Raw genomic sequence first — 7,678 nt, forward strand, 5'->3', positions numbered from 1 at the left:
TGGAACTGGACTGATATGCAGGGTGGGGTTTTTTGGTCATATCTGAATGTAAAAGTTTCATTAATCATTTGATTGACTGGGTGGGGTGCTCCTGAGTTCTTCTGTCTGCTTAAGTTCTAGACAGACTGAGAGATCAAAGATTAGTTCTGAATTTGAAATCTTTGATTCAGAATTTTTTTCTGTGTATTTGGACAAAGATCTTTGTCACAAACAAAATTAGAGAGGACTTTATTCCTGGGTCAAATCTGGATGTAGCTAAAGTGGGTGAAACACCAGGGACACTGCAAACACTGTTTAAAGATTGCTGTAAAAAGTGGTACCAGATTTTCAAATACTCATCTTTTACAATTTGTGGTTGGCTTTGATCAGCTTTGATGCTAAAAGGTAGCCTGAACCCATGCTAGCACTGAACTCAGAAGATGATTTTATTACTCCATATTGTCAGATATGGTTTGTGTTCCTTACCACCTTACAATCCAGACCCTGCTGTTGCTGTTGCAATAACTTCTAGTAGACATTTCTTGTTTCTCTCTGAGAAAGTGAAAAAAAAGCTTTGGAAGTTCCGCTCTGCCCACTGAACACTTTCATTTTCTAACCATGTTTGCTTTGGAAAATATGTTATTGGAAAAGATACTTTGGCCTTAGAAACCTTCACAGGCCTCTAAAGCAAAACCCAGGTGGTTCACAGTGGATGATATTCTCTAAAGGACAGTACAAACCCCAAATCATTTACCTACTTCCCAGGAAGATAGGAAAAGACAGGATCAGTGAACTCCTTGCTTCACTTTTCTCAGTTCACTATCCCCTTGCAAGGGCTCTGTCAGACCTTTGTAGTGTACTTAATTCTCCTTTGAGATCATTCTTGAAGGATCCCCTTGAAGAATTTCTCGTAGCAGAGAAAATCTCCTGAAGGCAAATGTCATACCAGAGAACAAAGGAATGCCATACATGCAGAGATGAACATCTTCTTCTGCTCCTTCCTCTCTGAAGGAAGTAGTTTCCCCATTTTCCACACCCTTGGGTAAGAGGTGCTGTGGCTTTGAGTGGGGAACTTTGGTTCAACAGTTTCTACCTTTCCAGACTCTGTAGTGAGTGTTGAGTTCTGAAGGTTTCCTCGGTGTAAAAAAATGTTTGGTTGGGAATACAGTTCAGCCTATGGAAAGTGAACTTGCTGATCCATTAGTGAAACATGAGTGTCAGAAGGAATGTCAGTGAGTGAAGTACTGAAGCTAATTGCAAGAGAAAGCTGGAACAACTGAAAGGTAAAACCCTGTATTTATCCAAAGAAGATTCCTTCAGTCATAATGAGTCAGGGATGTAAATGACACCTCTTAGTCTGTCTGAAAAAAAGTTCAGGGGTATATGATTGCTCCTGCAGATTAAAAAGAAATAAATAAATAAAGCAGAAAGAGAGAAATCAAAAGTCTCTATGAGACCTGGAGACACTAGGTCTGCCACTGCAACTTGGATTTCCTTTCCCTCCTTCTGCTAAATGTTTGGCCCAAAACCCTATCCCAATCAAAACCAGTGTGGTTTTTATCCATACTTGAGGGATAATTCATTATATGGTGCTCTGTCCTTTGGAGCTATCTTTGAAAAGCAGCTGCAGTTTTCAGGCAGTGCAAAATGCAGTACTGATCCTTGAAATCAGACAATGGGTAATAAGAAATGCAAACTTCTAGTCCAATCCATATTCATAACCAAGGACTAGTTGTCTACTTTCTTTAAAGGATGTTTCATGATATTGTCTATGATGCCTAAAACCCTAGCTGATTTGTATCCTAGCTATTTCATGTATCAGTTCTTCTGTTACTCCAAGGGGTTTACAACATACTACATTTTAGATGGACTGTGATCCAGGCAAGCATATACTAATACTTGGCTGCAGTGAGTTGCAAGAGTCTAAGAAATGCTTGCTTTATTTTCCTATGGATTGGTGGAATTGGCAATGGGGATAATGTTATTGTTATGGAGGGAATTTCTTATTGCTGAGTGTCTAGGACCCAATGCATATATATATATATATATTTATTTATTTATTTATTTTTTTAGAAGTGATTCATTTTAGTTTGGTGAGGTTATCTGGGCAGAGAAATGATGGACGCATTTCTGGGTTTATGACATTGCTGTTGCTATTTTTCTTCAGCAGCTGGGGGGAGCAAGAGAGCTGGATTCTCCTCGTGACCCCATATTAGAGTATCCACCCCAATCATTTGCTATAAAAGAAAATAAGGAAATCAAAAGGATGAAAATTAATCAAACAAAGAAGAAAGACCTTGAAAAAAAATCACTGAGAGAGGCTTATCTTAAAACAATTTCACAAGAAAATAAGATCAAAACCAAAGCAAATTGCATGCAACCTATGAACCCAGAAAAGCAACAATTACACAACGAGACATTTCACAAAAGACTATGCCCTATTATTAACTTTTCTTACTCAGCTACATACTCAGTCACTAATTATGATGGAGTTGTGGACAGAAAGCAGATTGATCAATGCAGAATCTCGTGGAAGACAATGAAAAAAACCAGCAAAACCAAAACAAAACAATTAAAAAAAAAGCCCTTATCAATAAAATTTGTGCCAAGCTACAGAAACAAATGAAATCCAAATTTAACAAATTAACCATGTGATTAACACACAGTGGGATCACTACAAGCATTTTGCTTTGCTGCTTGCCAGGATGTAATCCTACTGAGAGTTATTGCTGCCTCAACATTTCTACAGTAGTATCATAAAAAGGATTCAGTGACTTTACAGAATCTGCAGCCCCCTACTTTCAAAGCTGTAGTTTGAAACAAACCTGTGTTTTAAACATTAAGACACTTTTAGTACTACTTAGATCTTAGATCTCTAGAAAGGGGGAAAAAAAACAACAAAAAAAACTTCTGGAGCTGATTGTGGTCTTGAATTTGACATCACTTTCATTCTGTTCCTTTTGAAAACTGTTTCTGAGTCAGTGTTTGGCTCAACCTCCTTAGAATGATAAAAGCCTCCCATCAGTATTGATGGGACTGTAGGTTGGGATTCTAAAGATTAATGATGTAAAATGAAGGGTATATAACCAAGGTGTATAGAGAATCCAGAATTAAAACACAATTTCCTTTCTTGAGTTGTGCCCAGCATTAAATAAGAGAATCCAGCTCTCAATTTCTTTAATGTGTGAGAGGATGGGAATTCCTCAGTTGGAGTCTGGGATTTTAGGAAACAGAAGCCTCCTCTGTGGCTTTGGACATTCAAAAAGGGTTCAACAGATACAATATTTAAGTCAATGTCACCAATGCCATTTAATCACATACAAGTTAAATAATGAAAAACAGTGCTTGAAAATAATTTTCAAATAAATAAATGAACAATGGCTTTTTTAATAATAGATCATTACACTACTTACAACTTTTTTCTTATTTCAGTCACAAGTAGGCTTGCAGTTTTTGCATGCAGACGTAAGAAAAATGAAAAGTTTATTCAAGCCAGTGCAGGATGATGACTTAGACATATCTGTGGCCGGTTTCAGGATTGTGCAACATCTTTAGTGCCACTTCACAGGAAACTTCATTTCTTTTCTCAGTTTTCCCACATAACATCCAATTATTAGGTTTTATGAGAGTAAAGTGATTTTCACTTTGAATGCATATTAAGGAGAACACGTTTTCATTTTATGGACCTGTAACACTGACTCTTTACTAAAGGAGAATAAAATACTTAGGAAATGTTGTTACAGAGTGTGCATGGAAACAGCAGTTTGCATATTATTGCCAATTCCTTTAAACAGTCATATTCTTACTTCCATGAAAGTATCAATAGACATGATTTTTTCTCTCAGCAGAGTTGCACTGAAAACTGCTGCTATACTGATGATGAGTATATAACCTTAATATAGATGGAAAGGAGAACAAAAATGATCACACTCTGAGCCATGATGAAGTACTGCAGAGTATGATGGCTAGAGAGGGCATTCTTATACCTTATGCTGAGAAAGGCTTCTGCTAGCATTGGCATAACTCAGCACAAAGATGTGGCTTCCACGCACTACACTAGCTGGTTCTGACCATTTTGGCATCTTCTGTAGTAGTAAATTAAACATGTCTGGGACTGTTCTCTGGCCAGCTGACAGGGAACAACTAATGCCAATATTATTAAACTCTCTCTCTCTCCTGCTAAGAATGATCTCTGGCCACTGCTGACTCCTGAACCATGCCCAAGAGTTGCTTGGGAGGGTACTAATTGGCATAGGCTGAAACCATGTCACAGGCTGTTGTGATAGTGATACTCACTTAGAAGCATTTACAGTTGATTTTCAGTGCCTAGGTATGTCTGTTGGTATATCTCTTGGGACAGTTGAATTTATTATTGTGAACATAGCCTAAACACTGAACACGAGAAAAGAAGTGGCTGGTGCCTTGATGTTCCATCTAAAGTTTATTAGGTGAAAATCTTGTGTTTATTTCACATCTACAAAATGAGCAAAAGTATTTCTGCACTTCACAACGTATCAAGAGAACAAACACAGTAAAGACTAGGAATGATATGATAGTGAGGCCTGTGATTTCTGTAATTAGAGAAAATAACTGCATCCTTCTGTGTTCCATATAATTTTTAATTTTTATTTTCTTTCCATTCCAGGAGTTACAGGGAATGAAGCAGAATGAGGGAGCATAATGGGTTGCCAGCTTAGAGTATTCCTTTGTCATCTGGAGAAATATGACATTTTTCCAGCTCTGCTTTTCTTTACCAGATTGTGGCTAGTTCTGGGTCAACATGTGTAATATAGAAAAACATTCCCTGCCTTTCTCCTTTTTTGAAAAAAAAAAAAAATTTTATTAGTTCTAGATTTTGTTTTAATATCATTTGTAAAGGAAAATTCACCTCTTTTTAATAATCAGCCAGCCTAAATTCCAGGCTGGAATGTGCTCTTATAGCCAAGGCTCAAGTATAAAACCACTGAAAAGGAGGGAAGAGATTTACAATGGAAATTCTGACAATCACTTTGCAATAATAGGGCTTGGAGACACCTGCTTTAATCAAGATGGTGTGAATATTTAAAGTGGTCTATTTCTTGATTTTCAGTTCAACTGATGAAATCATAATTTCCAGTGAAATATTTTTTTTTTTTTTCCTCAGGGATGCATGAGAAAGAGAGAAAGTGAGAGATTCTAATTTTCTATTCACTTGGTAGAAATAAATTACAGCTTCCTTAACCCTCTGGATTCCAGGGCTGGCAGATGGAGCTGAAGGAATTACTTTTGATTAGGAGTGGTTCTCTGAAGTAGTGATAGTGAAGCGCAGAAATGTGTCTGGATTGGGATGATGATAACTCAGGTGGTGTGATCATAGTTCCTTCCAGACATGGGAATGACTTACTACATTTTCTTCATATCTGGTAGCCACTGATGCATTGCAGACAACACAGGGTAATTTGGGCTTCTGTGGAAAGACAGTTGTTGACTAGGGAGGCTGATTTACACTACACTAGATTTTATTTCCATCACTAGTGGAGCGATTCTAATGATTTTTAGGTGCTGGCAGCTGATTCTGGCCATGCTGAGTGAAGATATTTTACTAAAAGTGAAGAGAATCAATGAGGACATGTAAACCTTTTCAAACAAAGAGTTTTACCTTTGTGAAAGATAAATTAGGAAGCTCTACTTACATCCACAAAGCCATGCCATTTAGTTCAGCCAAGAATCGACTTCAGCAGTGTAAAAGAGATGACTTATTTAGCAAGCTACTTTAGAGAGATATATGACTGACAAAAATGTGAAGATTGTATGTGTTGTGAAGTGCATCTCATGCCCTGTGGAGAAAATAGGAAGAATGCATGGCTGAGATAAAGGATGCTGAAGTAAAAATAAGAGACTCCAGAGAGAGTTAAAGTTATCTAACGTACACTATCGCCAGGATAGGTTATATGGTTTATATGTCTTAATCATAACCATAATATCAAAAGATTAAAATGCAAAGAGAACAGAGCAAAGGGAATGTTGTTTTAGTTGAGTAGTTTAAAAATTACTTCAGTACTACCGTATTTTAGTTCTGTTCTGCATCTTTTATTCCTCTAGTCTCTTGATGAATGAGCATAAATAGGTTAAAACCCACCAATATCCAACTTCCAAGTTTATCTGAGCTTTAATATAAATTGTAATGTTATAATATTTAGCTAAGTGGCTTTTTAGCTGATTTTTTCCAATTCATTCCCAGTTGCTTCTCTGGCTGCTATCTATTATTTAGATAATAATGTACAGTTCCAAGAAGTAACATGCAATCTCTACAGGATGGAAAAGTAATTACTTTTTGACTATGGCCTAATTGTACTGTTCAGTTCTGTCCTGCTTTATTTGATCTGATTTGACCTTCTTATTCTGTGACCATAGAAACAACTCGAAACACATGAGGCACAGCAGTTAAGGATGTTTTTTCTCTAATTCCTTCTACCGTTTTCTTGCTATTATTTCACTACATTTTCTTCCTGCATTTTTTCCCCCCAGGGGTTGAAGCAATCTTCTTGTAGTGGCTTTCATCTTTCCTCATGCTTTTCCTTACTTGGTGGCTGTTGACTTTTTAATTGGTACAAACGTAATTCTTCGAAACAACCATGGTCAATGACCATTAACTTCTCTTCGATGACCTGAACTGTCATGCTAATCATTCTTTTCTGCTTTGATATGTGCAAATAATGGGTCTTATCTAGTTAAACAATAATAACTTCTCTATCCTGCACTTGGCTCAGTTTCATGGTTTAGTTAAGGATTTGAATTTAAGAGGAAATTTGATATTGACCTAAACTAAGAAATGTGCAAACTCTGTGGAGGACAGAAGTAGAGTTCGAGATGGTCATGATAAACTGTGAAAAGAAATTTTGCAAAGTAAAGCCAATATAGATAAGTATGAAGTGCTATGCCAAGGAAAAAAAGAAAAAAAAAAAAAAGGATAAAATAGCTGATGATTAATACACAGAAAAGAAGGCAGGAGGTTACCTTGGATCATATCTATCGTACCTTAATTACTGGAGTCAGGAGAAATTTCTTGTGCTCTTACATACATGCCAGGCACCTGCAAATTCAGATTAGAACAGGACCCACATGCATGCAAGCAACAACGCCCCAAGATCCCTGTCTCTATCCACAGAAAATGTGTTTGTGGCACACTGCTCCCTGAAAAATGATGTCAGCAGGATCCTGTGGTATCCTACAGCAAGCACTCATCAAATACAAAATCTTAAAGCATCCGCTGTGCAGCTGCTGCAAAAGAAGAAAGGAAATCCTGTTCAGGAATATACTGATTGGAGTATTGTATATGTGAAAGGGGATGTAATTATTTACTTCCCATTAGTATTTCATCAGCTCAAGCTCCATCTTCACATGCAGGTATCACACAGTTATGGAAAGGACCTCAAAGCAACCTTTACCCATTAAACTAGAGTAGACTTAAATGCCTCTGCTACTTTAGGAGTGGTATGGAACAGTGTCACAAGGAATTCCGGCTTTATTCATTCTTACTGTTGATTCTGAATATTGTATAATTTCTTTTTTACTGATTGTTTTTTGTGATTGTTTTTAATTTACATCTCTGATAAGTTACATTGCTGTAGTAAAAATTAATCTTTGGCCTGCATTTCCAAGTTTTTTCACAACTTCGGTAAAAATATTTCAAAGGATGTCATTCTGACACATTTTTGGT

General features: G+C 36.9%; 1 long non-coding RNA gene across 1 annotated transcript; it reads right to left on the reverse strand.

Annotated features, from left to right (window-relative positions):
- Positions 1-1,662: 1,662 nt before the first annotated feature.
- Positions 1,663-7,113, reverse strand: LOC106044886 (uncharacterized). The gene is made up of 3 exons (XR_001212532.3): positions 6,997-7,113; positions 5,652-5,795; positions 1,663-2,216 (listed from the first exon to the last, which is right to left on the reverse strand). It is a non-coding gene; the product is annotated as an uncharacterized lncRNA (long non-coding RNA).
- Positions 7,114-7,678: the final 565 nt, after the last annotated feature.

The sequence above is a fragment of the Anser cygnoides genome, chromosome 1 (assembly GCF_040182565.1).
Source record: "Anser cygnoides isolate HZ-2024a breed goose chromosome 1, Taihu_goose_T2T_genome, whole genome shotgun sequence".
Classification (NCBI taxonomy): Eukaryota; Metazoa; Chordata; class Aves; order Anseriformes; family Anatidae; genus Anser; species Anser cygnoides.